The following is a 14690-nucleotide window of genomic DNA, read 5'->3' as shown; positions in this document are numbered from 1 at the left end:
TGAATGTGTAGCTTGGTTGATTTTTACTGCATCTACATACCCATGAACCAGCACCCATATTAAGCAATAGCATGGTTGGCATCCAAAGAGCTACCCTTTTTCCACTACCAGATACTATTACCTCTCCACCCACTACCATGTGTAATTATTATCCTGACTTCTAAGAGATTTGGTTAGCTTTTCCTGATTTTCAACTTTAAAAAATAAATTATATATTTATTTGACAGACAGTGTGTGTGTGTGTGTGTGTGTGTGTGTGCGAGAGCACAAGCAAGGGGAGCTGGTTGGAGAGAGAGAAGTAGACTGCTCACTAAGCAGGAAGCCCAATGCAGGGCTCCATCCCAGGACCCTGGGATCATGACCTGAGCCGGAGGTAGAAGCATAACTAACTGACCCACCCAGGTGTCCGATTTTCAACTTTTTATAAACAGAATTGTACTGTGTATATGCATTTGTATTTGACTTTTTTCTTTTAGTGGTGCATATAGCTAAAATTTGGGGGGATTGCTCTATAGTATTCCACTAATTGAATAGAACACATGTATTCCATTTGGATCATTTCCAGGTTTAGGGACTATTAAGAATAGGCTGCTATGGATATCCTTGTACATGTCATTGGTGACCACGGTAGGAGTAGAATTGCTTGGACTCAGAATGCACATTTCTTCACCTCAAATCAATACTGACAGGTTTTCAAAGTGACCATGCCAATTTTACTCCCAATAGAAGTGTAGCCTCCTTGCAATATTATTTTTTCCACTTTTTATGGAAATATGTAGGCACAGAATACAGCCGTCATTTAATTAAAGCCATCATCTTCAAATTATGTTCGTTCTACTATATAGATTAAATGAAAACTTAAAAAAAAAAAAGTAGAATGTTTCCTCTCTGTAGTCATTTCCAAGGGGATGTTGATTTCAAAACAAGATAGAACTCCACATATGATAAGTCAGCAGAATCTTGAAGGAGTCAGGCAGCATGACATAAGAAAAGACAATAGGGACTAGAGATAAAAGGCTTACATTCCAATCTGGGTTTCTTTCTCTACTGGCTCCAGAGTGTTCAAATCATTCAGTCTCTCTATTTTCTCAGTTATTCATCCAGAAAATAAGGATTAAAGAAGAAAAATTTCATGTAACTAAGTTTTTGTGAGACTTCAATAAAGCCACACGTGGAATTCTCTCTCTTTACCAAGAAGTAGAATAATCCCTACTTCAGTCAAGAAAAATGAATAAAAAGAAAAAAAAGTGACTGCTCTATTGGATAACACTTGCATATGTCTCTCTAGCGTTCCTTACCCCCACTGTCTCCTTTCAAAAACTCCTGAATTGCACTTGGACATCCATGTGGTTCTTTAGAAATGTATTCTACCTATGCTCTTACAAATAGAGTTGTAATCCGTAGGCTTTGCCAGCCCATGCTGTCATTTTCCCGGCCACAGGAATTATTTTAGCAGTGAGCACTCCAATTACCTCTCAGATCTCTTCCAAGACTGTGGGCAGCCTTTTCTTCATTTTCATTTTTTATAACAGCTTTATTGAAATACAATTCACATATCATATAATTCACCCATTTAGAAAGTACAATTCACTGTGTTTTTAATGTATTCGCAGAGTTGTGCAACCATCATCACTGCCTAATTTCACAGGACTATTTTAGCACCCCCAAAGGAACCCATTAGCGGTCATTCCCCATTTTCTCCTAGTCCCAGGCCCTCACAGACCAAGGCAATCACTAGATTCACTCATTTTCGATCTTTTATATAAATGAAAAGATACAATGTGTGGTTTTTCGCGACTAGCTTCTTTCACTGAGCATAATGTTTTCAAGGTTTATCCTGGTTATAGTTCAATTTTTGGCCTGAACAGTAGATGGATACTTGGTCAATTACTGCTAAGGGATTTGAGAATGCCTCTTGACATTAGGAGCATTGAAGATTGGGGCACCTGGGTTGCTCAGTGGTTGAGTATCTGCCTTTGGCTCAGGTCATGATCCTGGGGCCCTGGGGCTGAGTTTTGCCTCAGGCTTCCGCCAGGGAGTCCGCTTCTCCCTCTGCCTATGTCTCTTTGTCTCCCATGAATAAATAAAATCTTAAAAAAAAAAAGAGGGTTGTAGATCTCCTAAAAGTCTTCTCTCTTATTGGATTATGCTACACCATTATAAGTCACCCCTTGTCCCCAGCTCTGTAGATAAAGTTTTTCCTTATGTCCTAAAAATTTATATCCTGAGGTTTTGGTGGCCTAAAACTATGCTGGGCTTAACTTCTCCATTCTTCTCACACTCATTGGGTATTTATGTAAATCTGATTTTTTGTAGCTTTTTCTTCATGCTTTTCTCCTTTCACTATGGAGAGTGGTCACAAAGATCAGTGACCTTCAGCACTTTCCCCGACTCTTGCATCTGGCTTTTGAGAATGATATCCATGATGAGTAACATTGTTGCTTGTAAACTGTCTTCATCTTCATTAGAAGAGCCTCTTTCAAAGTCCAAAGTCAATCTTTTTATTTCTTCCTATTTCGGAGTCTGTTACTCCTTGCCATAGGTCTCAAGGCAGACCAAAACTCACAGACAATTACTGGTCTTACTAATGCTGAAATATTTTTCCTGAGATCTCCTGTTCCACTTAATTTTTCTGGTTTTAATGATTCATTAATGACATCTTCTCCCCTTCCTTCTCTTCTCCAACATCCGTATCAAGGAGAATCTTGCATTACAAATTCACAAAGACCAACAAAGAGTGGGAGGGGTTTTTAAAAATTTTTATATAAAAGCCTAGAGGTGTTACCATGAATTACAAGTTTATCACAGTGTTTAATGATTGTTATAGACTCCCAGAATTATAAAATGTTAACTTTATGATCTTCCAAACTCTTCCATTTCAACATTTCAAAGACTACAGTGGCACATATTTATTTCATTTTTTTTGCAATTTCCAAAAGCTAAAAACAAACCTGGAAGTACCAGTTTGCTCATTGCTCAAGCTAGTGCAATAATTTGAGCGCCTTTCTGGATAGGAGCATCCAAATACTCCTGCCCATACATCATACATTTTTCATTGCTGTTGTTGTTATTCAAAGACATCATTTAATTCCCAATGATTTTATTAGCTTTCTACTACTCATACTTACCACTTGTGCAATGGTCCAAAAAATTTCAATTTTGTAATACAAGCTCCCCCCATACTCCACCCCTCAGAAAAACCATTACAACAAGGAGAAGAGGGTTAAAATAAGCTATTAGAAAAAAAAAAAACCTATTATCTTTTTAATTAGATCAGTGTAGAAAATCACTTTAGATAATGTAATATAAATCAATGTACCTTCTCCTGCATGATTTATATGGTTTTAGTATGGATTTGATAAGACTCATCCAACAAAATACATGAAGTATTTACTATGGTCATAGCATGAATGGGGCGGTGACAAACCAAGTAAAACATAGAGCTTGTTTCTAAGAATGTTACATTTAAAAGTTTGGACAGTTTCCTGTTGTTCTAATTCACTTTGCCAAGACTAAGAAAAGCTGAATTTAACAACACAAACTTCATTGAAAAGTTTCAGCCCCTCAAAATTAGATTTAAGTTAAAAATCTCACTGTAATTAAAATTTTTCTTTGGATATTGTTTTGTTATTAATTTAATAACAGTAATAATTCCATTTAAGGGCATTTGGATTTTATATAAAAATGACGAAAAGGACAGGCAACATCTTTATTAAAAGTAAACAGTCTCAAAAAACAAAACAAAAGGCTAAGGATTTCTCACAGTTTGGGGATAGCTACTTACTTATTTATTTAGTTACTTACTTACTTATTCCTTTTTTTTAAAGAAAGAGCTTTATCTTTTTAAAAAAAATTTTAAATTTTTATTTGTTTATTCATGAGAGACACACAGAGAGAGGCAGAGACATAGGCAGAGGGAGAAGCAGGCTCCCTGCAGGGACCCTGATGCAGGACTTGGTCCCCATACCCAGAGTCATGACCTCAGCCAAGGCAGACGCTCAACCACTGAGCCACCCAGGCGTCCCTGGGGATAGCCATTTAAAGGTAACACATCATTCGACTGGGATCATTACTTGAAAGTCTCCGCCAATAACATACAGCGGAGCACTCACTTGTAAATCAACGGTTTTAATAAACAAATTGTATCCAGGGAGCTTGAGGGGAATGTGTATTGGAGAGGAAATAAGATGAAGCTGAGCAGTTAAACCTAAAGGAAAGCAAAGATTCAGGAGAATCCTAGTTTCAGGAGGTTGAAGCCTGGATAAAAGACTGTTAAACATACCTCTCATTTACCTTCAATACCCCTGCCCTGCTAGAGCATCTGAGCAATTTTCAGGTCCAATTCACAGCCACTATGCAAGACACCTCATGAGATTTTCTAAACAAGATTAGTATTGAAGGTGACCTTCTGTCAAAGTGGGAAAAGGTTATTAAATGGAAACCCCAGATTTGATATTTTTTCTTCTGACTGAAAAAGTGGGGAGAAAATAAGAGTGACAAAAAGTTAAAGAATAAAATCTTTTTTTTAAATGGCAAAAGATATATAAATTGAGATACAACCTAAGCTGATCATAATCCCAAAATGAAGATACATCTTTCTCACTCACTGCACAGTTCCCCACAGGGGCTGAAATTACTGATGCTACCACCCTGACAGGTGAGGGTTCTGACAGATAGAAAAGTTTGCTGTTTCCCATTCTCTCAGCGTTGTCTTGCTTTTTTTTTTGCATCTCTAGAGATGCAGCTATATGTCTAGCTGGTCACCACGAGCAAGGATATGTCACAAAACTATCTTTGTTCTTTCTTGACTATTTACAGGAGTCTAGTAACAGGAAGGCTATTTATTCAAGTTCTTAATGTTTCTAGTAAGACCAAACTCCAGATATGTTTGAGACCCATTCCAGCTATTGAGCATTTGCTGGGCACTGTGCCAAGTAGCATTAGTGTATTATTTAATACAACCCTCAAAATAACTTCAAAAGTTGGTTTCTATTTTTATCTCCATTGCATAGATTAGAAAACTGAGGTTTAAAGGAATGGGTAATTTATCTGATTGAGGTTGTACAATTAGGAAGTTATGGTATCATAATCCAAACTTAGGTTTATTTTCATTATCTGCTAACCACTCTGTTGTACCATGTATTGCATCTAGGCAAGAAGTGTTTCTAATTCATATTCTTTTTTTCTCCTTGTACTTCTGATGCTTTCTTTGATGTGGGTTTCTTTCCTATAATTGCTTTCCATAGAAATAACCATGGTGTCTACTGAGGTAAAGGCAAATGTTTTACCCTCATCACATAGAATAGTGTTTTTTAAAGAAAAAAAGATTGTTAGATAATATTGCATAAATATATAAAATTGGGAAATAAATAGTACAATAATTCATTGTTTAAACTTATTCTCATCATAAAAAAAAAATAGAACGGTGAAATAGGTTGGATGTATACAAATAGCTTTGTTTTTTCCTACTCATTGCTATTTGGGAAAAGGCTGTGATACAAAGATTTAAAACTTAATCTGAAGTCAAGATGCAAATAACCCATAGCAGAAACAAGTCTTAATTCTTTTGATACCAACTTAATGATTTTTTAAAAAATAATTTAATTAGATATTTAAAAAAACATTTCCTTTTTTATGAAGATTTTATTTATTTATTCATGAGAGACACACACATAGAGAGGCAAAGGCACAGGCAGAGGGAGAAGCAAGCTCCCCCTGGGGAGCCCAATGCAGGACTTGATCCCAGGACTCCGGGATCAAGCCCTGAGTCAAAGGGAGACACTCAACTGCTGAGCCACCCATGTGTCCCAACATTTTCTTCTTCTGAGCTCATCTTACCTAAGGAGAAAATATGAAAATATCTTCATAACGAGGTAAATAATTGTGACTTAAAAGTTCTATCCAATCTCGTCATTTAGATCATTCTTACTTCATCATCCAGCAAACTTGTTTCATAAAGCCAAGGGATGAAATAATACTTTCATGAAAATGTAGATGTCTCAATAGAGACTTTTTTTTTTAATTTTTTTTTTTTATTTATTTATGATAGTCACAGAGAGAGAGAGAGAGGCAGAGACACAGGCAGAGGAAGAAGCAGGCTCCATGCACCGGGAGCCCGATGTGGGACTCGATCCCGGGTCTCCAGGATCGCGCCCTGGGCCAAAGGCAGGCGCCAAACCGCTGCGCCACCCAGGGATCCCATCAATAGAGACTTTTTAAATGATGCTTAAAAAATACACACTATTAGAATGTCTCAGCATAATTGACATGATAGAACTTAACAATAAATCTTTACTCCTTTTTTAAAGTCTTAACATGAATTAGAATGACTGTCTTTCTGCTATTTTAGAAAAATATTTTGGGCAAGTGCTTTAGTCCTAAAATAATAATTTACATTTATAACTCTAACATTTAAAGAGTGATGTGTAAAATGGCAGATATTAAGGGAAAAAATCAGTTTTGACAGCCTTTCTTTAATTAAGGTCCATTAAATGAATCTATTTAGAAGTATGTTTAATTAAGTGATTTCTCCAGACTTAGAGGCTAAACCTTTAGGAGATATCCAGTTAGAACAAAAGAGAAAATCCTGTATGCCCTTTTGGTTGGGCCTATATCAATACTTTAAAAGCTTTTTGCTGCTTTGAAACACAGGATTGGTTTCCTGACAATGATTTATGTACTAATATCCCCAGCATATAGCCTCTTTTTCATAATCATAAAACTGTTCAAGTTTGGATATTAGAGGTAAACATGACAATATAAAACATGCTGACCCTAAAAGAGGTGTTTCTATCACATTCAAACACATCATAGATAATAGCAAATGGTAGGAGTTAAAAAAAGGAAGGAAAGAGAATATCTTTCAGCCCATTAAGGGCTTTTTTGGGGAGGAGACAGTGAGAACAGTGAGAACACTTTACATGTATTTCTTTGGACTAAGGGAATAAATGCATGGCCGACTTTAGGAATATTAATAATTGGATGCCTCACATTAGCCAAGAAATGTGGCATCCTTCTAAACACAATTTTGAAAGTTTTTGTCTGAAAGGCTGAGACCAAGGCAGAGTTGGAGGACCCATGGAGAGAGAGTCAGTGTTTCCTATATTATAACTAAAATATTAGTTCTGCCTGAGAAATTGCATTTTCCCCCCAGAAAGACCTTAAATATAATAGAACCCACCTTTCTTGGAAGACCATTTAGTGACCATGTTGTTACTCAAGAATGGTCCGTTGGATTCTCATTAACCTCCATGCTGATCCTACATGATTTATCAATATCTTCCTTCCATCTACATCCAATATTCTGCTCCAGATGAGTTCTGGTAAGCACAGAACTACTACACTCCAGGGGCTGTGTCCACTTTCTTGTGGCCCTGGTATAATTTGACTGATGAGATGACAGTCTTATTATCACTGGATTTTCTCCCTTCCACCTCCCCCTGACTCCAGCAGAAAGTGTGAAAGGTACATTTGGTGGGCCAAATTCAAAAATTCAAAGGCTTAGAAAATACTACAAAGGATAACCTGGCATTAATAAATAGTCTTTTTCAAGGCATAGGGAACCTTGCCTTGAAAAAGAAAACATATTTTCTTTAAGTATGTTATGTAGTTCTAATATAGCTTCTGGTTCAATTACCCTAATATCAGTGATTTAAATATTATTAACATTAGGTATCAACTTTATTCGATCATCTATAGTGATTTCATGAAAATCCCCATTCACGTAAAAAAGAAAGAAAAATAGATTTTTAAACTATATTTTGTTCCACAATGGGGAAATCCATAAAGATTCTCATAGGAACTTCTGATCCAGTATAATCTAGAGAACTTTCTTTCCCTCAAACTCTCACTAAAACAAAAAACAAAACAAAACAAAACAAACTTGTTTCCATTTTATACTACCTATCTTGCTTTTTTTCCCCAAATTTTATTTAAATTCTAGTTAGTTAACAAATAGTGTAATATTAGTTTCAGGAATAGAATTGAGTGGTGGTATGTCACTTACATGTAACACCCAGTGCTCATCATAGCAAGTGCCCTCCTTAATACTCATCACCCACCTCCCTCCATCAACCCTCTGTTCTCCATCATTAAAAATCTCTTATGGTTTGTTTCCCTCTCTCTCTGTCAATCTCTCTCTCTTTCTCTCTCTCTTTCCCCCTCTTTCCCATATGTTCATCTGTTTTGTTTCTTAAATTCCATATATGAGTGAAATCATATGGTATTTGTCTTTCTCTGACTTATCTTCCTTAGCATAATACACTCTAGTTCTATCCACATCATTGTGAATGGCAAGATTTCACTCTTTTTAATGGCTGAGTAGTATTCCATTATATATATACATGTATATATATGTATATATATTATATATACATGTATGTATATATACATTATATATATGTGTGTGTGTGTGTATATATACATTATATATATACATGTATATGTATACATATATATATGCCAATTCTTCTTTATCCTTCATCAGTTGATGGATGCTTGGGCTCTTTCCATAGTTTGACTATCATTGATAATGCTGCTATAAACGTTGGGGTGCATATGTCCCTTTGAATCATTGTTTTTGTATCCTTTGGGTTAATACCTACTAGTGCAAATGGTGGGTCACAAGGTAGTCCTATATTTAACTTTTTAAGGAACCTCTATACTATTTTCCAGAGTGGTTGCACTGGTTTACATTCCTACCAAGAGTGAAAAAAGTGTTCCCCTTTCTCAATATCCTCACCAACATCTGTTGTTTCTTGTGTTGTTAATTTTAACCATTCTAACAGGTGTGAGGTGGTATCTCATTGTGGTTTTAATTTATATTTCCCTGAAGATGAGTGATATTGAGCATTTTTTTCAAGCATCTGTTATCCATCTGGATGTCTTCTTTGGAAAAATGTTGATTCATGTCTTCTGCCCATTTCTTAACTGGATTATTTGATGTTGGGGTGTTGAGTTTGGTAAGTTCTTCATAGATTTTGGATTTTAATCCTTTACTAGATATGTCATTTGCATATACCTTTTCCCATTCTTTAGACTGCCTCTTAATTTTGTTGATTGTTTCCTTTGCTGTGAGAAGCTGTTTCTCTTGATGAAGTTCCAATAGTTCATTTTTGCTTTTGTTTCCCTAGCCTCCAGTGACATGTCTAGGAAGAAGTTGCTGTGGCCAAGGTCAGAGTGGTTGCTGCCTGCATTCTCCTCTAGAATTTTGATGGTTTCCTGTCTCACATTTAAGTCTCACTTATTTTGAATTTATTTTTGTGTATGGTGTAAGAAAGTGGTCCAGTTTCATTATCCTGCATGTTGCTGTCCAGTTTTTCAAACACAATTTTTTGAAGAGACTGTCTTTATTCCACTGGCTATTTTTTTCTGCCTTGTCCAAGATTAGCTACCCATAGAGTTGAGGGTCCATTTCTGGGTTTGCTATTCTGTTCCATTGTCTCTGTGTCTGTTTTTGTGCCAGCACCACACTGCCTTGATGATCACAGCTTTGTAATACAGCTTGAAGCCTGGGATTGTGATGTCCCCTGCTTTGCTTTACTTTGTCAACATTACTTTGGCTATTCGGAATCTTTTGTGGTTCCAAACAAATTTTAGTATTGTTTGATCTAGTTCTGTGAAAAATGTTGGTGCGAGCACCTGGGTGGCTCAGTTGGTTAAGCATCTGACTCTTGATTTTGGCTCAGGTCATGATCTCAGAGTCGTGAGATTGAACCCTGTGTTGGGCTCCATGCTGGGCTTGGAGCCTGCTTAAGATTCTCTCTGTCCCTCTGCCCTTCCCACTTCTCATGCTCTCTCTTTATCTCTCTAAAAAAAGTGTTGGTAGTATTTTGAGGAGGGATTGCATTAGCTGTGTAGATTTCTTTGGGTAATATAGAAATTTTAATAATGTTTGTTCTTCCAATCCATGAGTATGGAATTTTCCCCATTTCTTTGTGCCCTCATTAATTTCTTTCCTAAATTTTCAGTGGGTAGATCCTTTACTACTTTGCTTAGTTTTATTCCTAGGTACCTTATGGTTTTTGGTGCAATTGTAAATGGGATAAATTCCTCGTTTTCTTTTTCTGCTGCTTCTTTATTGGTGTATAGGAATGCAACCGATTACTGTACCTTGATTTTATATCCTGCAATTTTGGTGAATTCATGTATTAGTTTTTGCAACTTTTTGGTGGAATCTTTTGAGTTTTCTACATAGAGTATCATGTCATCTGCAAATAGTGAAAGTTTGACTTCTTTTTTGCTGATTTTGTTGAGTCTAAAACTTCCAGTACTATGTTAAATAGAGGTGGTGAGAGGGGACAGCCCTGTCTTGTTCCTGATTGTAGAGGAAAAGCTCTCAGATTTCCCACATTAAGGGTGATATTAGCTATGGGTCTTTTACATATGGCTTTTTTTGATGTCATGTTTATCCACTTTGTTGATGGTTTTTATCAAGAATGGATGATGTATTTTGTCAAATGCTTTTTCCACATCTATTGAGAGAATGGTATGGTTCGTATCCTTTCTTTTATTAATGTGGTGTATCACACTGATTGATTTGTCAATATTGGACCACCCGAGCAGCCCATGAATAAACATTATCCTCTCATTAGCCCAATCCAGAAACAGAGGAACTGGATTCTAGATTTCTTGGTTATCTTCTAGAGTCAGTGACTTGGCTTATTCTCAGTCTTAAACATCTCTCTTCTTGGTCCCTTCCTCTCCATCCTCAATGTCCCTGTCCTAATTCTCTTCCTTCATTCTTTTCACTTGGATAATTGTATTACTCTCCTTAATTATATTTCTTCATCTATACTTACCTTCCTCTACTCCATCCTCAATATCCCCTCCAGAATGATCTCTCCAACACAGGTATCTGATGAGTCAACAACAAATGGAAATATAATTATTAAAAACTTAGAGAATAAGCTAATCTTCTGCATAATATGCCACATTTTTCTTAGTGTGAACCTTACATAAATGTAGTATCTTACTTGATTCAACATTCCATTTTCCTTTTCTGAATTGCTTAGTGTTCCCAGACCTCATCACACTCGTGCTTTCATATCTGATACTCCTTTCATCTGTCACGTCTGCTGCTGAGTGTTACCCACTTGCTCTTCATTCTGTCAGTCTTAGCTCAAGTCTCCTCTGCTCTTTAAACACATCTTGGAGTTTCTTAGATAACTGTCAGCTATCTGCTTTAAGTTCTTCCTGTATCTGGCATATAGCTTTAATATAGCAACAGCACATTGCATTTTTTTAGTCACTGTGTATATCCATTCTATCTCCATTTCATAAGGTCTTGGAAGGTAGACACCAATCCCATCCTCCATATTTGTGTCTTGAGTTCCTAATATAGAGCTTGAAAGGAGTAGACACATAGTACATATTTTGTGGAATAACCAAATTTTCCAAATAATCTCTTATATGGCTGCAAGAACAGAAAAAAACATTATAGGTTTTCCAAGATGTGATTAATATTAAATAATTTCACATTCATAGCCACATTATGATCCCTAGCTTTTAAAATGATTTGGTCTTTGTGAGAGACAAACTACAATAGGATGCTGACATCGCCACATTTTTTGCCAATGATGATAAACAGTAATAAGGGAATCATTTCTCACTGGTTGTCAGACGAATATGAACTGGAAAATCTTATCTATTAGAGTGTAGGAATCCTAAATTCAGACACTTATATTTGTTCTGTGAGACTCAAATTGTGATGAAAAAGTACATTTTATTTTCCTAAGGCATTAAGTGAATGATAAGATACTCATCTCTTTTTTCCCCTACAAGGAATAGGACAAGATACATTATCAATTTCAAAAACTTAAACTTTGATTATAGCCGGTAGATAGCGAATTTATTGATGAGATAACATAGTTAGGTGGTTGCTAAGGATGCAGAAGTGAACATTACATTATGTGTCCCATATTAGCTTTGTCAATAAATATGAAACTTGAATTTCTTTTATTTTTTAAATATTTTATTTATTCATGAGAGACACAGAGAGAAAGAGAGAGGGGGAGAGAGAGAGAGAGAGAGAGAGAGAGAGAGAGAGAGAGAGGCAGAGACACAGGCAGAGGGAGAAGCAGGCTCCATGCAGGGAGCCCAACGTGGGACTCGATCTCCGGACTCCAGGATCACACCCTGGGCTGAAGGCGGCGCTAAACCGCTGAGCTACCTGGGCTGCCCAAAGTGCTTTTATTTAAATAGCAAATTTTACAAAGATTTTAGTATAAAGTGACAATGTCAACTTACTTTGACTTGAAAATTCCTCACTTGACAAATTACTTCTCTTTCTAAATGTTATGTTCAAGTCATCCTCCTGATAAGGTAATCTATACATATACAGGAGAAATATCATTAAAATAATTTATTCTTGGGTCTTCCCTGATCCAGAGAATATTTTTAAAAAATTTCTTGTGTACTGCTCAATGCAAAAAGTAAAGCTCAAGTTGGCTTTAAAAAACCTTAATACATCACATATCTTTAATATACACATATACATAAATCTTATATTTATACTTATAAATAAGTTTACAGACATAAATGTAATCACTGCCAGATTAAAATAAGAAGATAGGTGCTTGAGAAGTAGTATGAATAAGATTAAATTGGATACTAACTTTTTACAAATACTTTCAGAGTTCAAGCATAGATGCTGGCTTAGTTGTAGTCATATGTGAAAATGATTCTCCCAAACAAGTTGCATTTGTTTCTATGTTTAGAAATCTCCATTCCTTGTCCAGGACTGCTGTCTTCAGTCATGTTCACCCTCATGCTTCTCCCCAGTGTTTTGAGTTGACAAATTAAATGGAAATATATATTTCTTATCCAATAGTCATTTGGAGTGATGTGAAGTATGTTGGAAGGACAAGAAATCTTAGAGTACAGGGTATGTTTCCTAGAAGTGGGAGCTTGTCAAGCTTACCGTATTGTCAAGGTAGACAGAAATAAGATGCTCCTGATCTCTTGCTTCTTCTCCTCGCTTGGAGGAAGGAGAGGGAGAGGGTGGAAAAGAAAAGGAGAGACGCCAGACAGCCCTCCACTCCCTTCTGGCTTTGGTAGGCCCAAGAAGAGGAGGGGAGTAATTTTGAACTTTAATGAAGGTTGGAGTTTGATTATTACTTTGCCTGAACATAAAAGTTACTGGAATGTATCTCCTGGATCCATTGGAGCAATTAATGTAACAGGATGCTTTTATAAAGCAGACAATGACTGGAAAAGTTATGGGCTTTGCTTGAGGTTTATCCAGAAAAGGAGAAAAGTAAGCCTCACTGAAATGGTTAGCAGGAACAATGGAAAAAAAAAAAGTTTGCTTCACTATTGCATCCATGAGTCCGACTTGTGTGGTATTCTAGGTGACAACTGTGGCTTGCAGCAGCTTTAGATATGGCTGCAACAAGGAGGAAGGGAATTTTGTTTTACACAAATTCACTATATACTAATATATATGAAAATAATCCTAAGCATTGGTGTTAAATAAGGATAAACATTTTGCTATTGTACATAGGCTACGTTAATGTGGTCCTTTTATACCACTAAACCTTTAGTGAGGTAAATTTTAAGATCGATACATTTTTGAAACCTGTGTTTCAGTTTATATTTACAATGCATTTTAAACTGCAATATTCTGTTTCTAAGATGTTTATGTTTGTGGAATATGGGAGATTTAGGGGTAATTTCCATTAAAATTTTATTATATTCATTTATAATTTATAGGGCTGTTACGAGACTCAAATAAGATAATGCACCTTATAAGTCTTCAAAAACTTTAAAAAATGTTAGATATTATAAATACTATTATTGTATTAGTACTAACAATTACTTCATAGTTATGACACAAAATACTTTTATCTTTAATTTTAGTGTCTTTCTAGCACTAGGAATATTAAGATATAAAGTTATAAAAGCATCAGATTATCAGACTGTATTATTTCTGTTTTGAATTTTAAAAGCCATTTGATAATGGCTTTTATATTTGAATAAGTGTAGAAAGAGAAATCTAACCATAACACATACAAAAAAACAATATTTTTATCACTGTTTGATATTTTTTATTTAAGTTTTTACAATAATTTAAAATAGTTTATTGAATAGGTGGTAATACATGCTTCAATATATGACAAAATAATAACACACATAGAAAGATACAGAAGGAACATTATATAAATAATAGTTCAAAAAAGTCAGTCTTTGTGATCATCTCTTCTCTTGCCCACAATTAGTCAGTTTTGTATGATAGAACATGTACTTACAAATAACTTATTTTATACAATAGAATTTTTTTAACCCACCATTCCGTGATTCACCCTACATTTGATATTTACTGGTCATTTATTGCAATCAGCTTTTTATGCCATTTCATATCAGTTTACTACATTTTTCTTAATCCCTGCATAATCCTCTATTGTACAGCTTTATAGTAATTTATCTGATCTGTCTTCCACTTTTTTTTTTTTTTTAAATCTGAGAGAGAGATAGAGACAGCAAGAGAAAGAGAACGAGCTGGGGAGGAGAGGGAGAAGCTCCATCCCAGGACCCTGGGATCATGACCTGAGCCAAAGGCAGATGCTTAGCCCACTAAGCCACCCAGGTGCCCCTGTCACCTATTTCTTGATATTAACATGGTCAGCTGAATTTTCAGATATTTTTATCTTTGAGAAAGCTGCTGGATGTTTCCTAAAAGTGGGCTTATTGGT

The sequence above is a fragment of the Vulpes vulpes genome, chromosome 13 (genome assembly GCF_048418805.1).
Source record: "Vulpes vulpes isolate BD-2025 chromosome 13, VulVul3, whole genome shotgun sequence".
NCBI classification, from domain to species: Eukaryota; Metazoa; Chordata; class Mammalia; order Carnivora; family Canidae; genus Vulpes; species Vulpes vulpes.
This window is presented reverse-complemented; position numbering follows the sequence as displayed.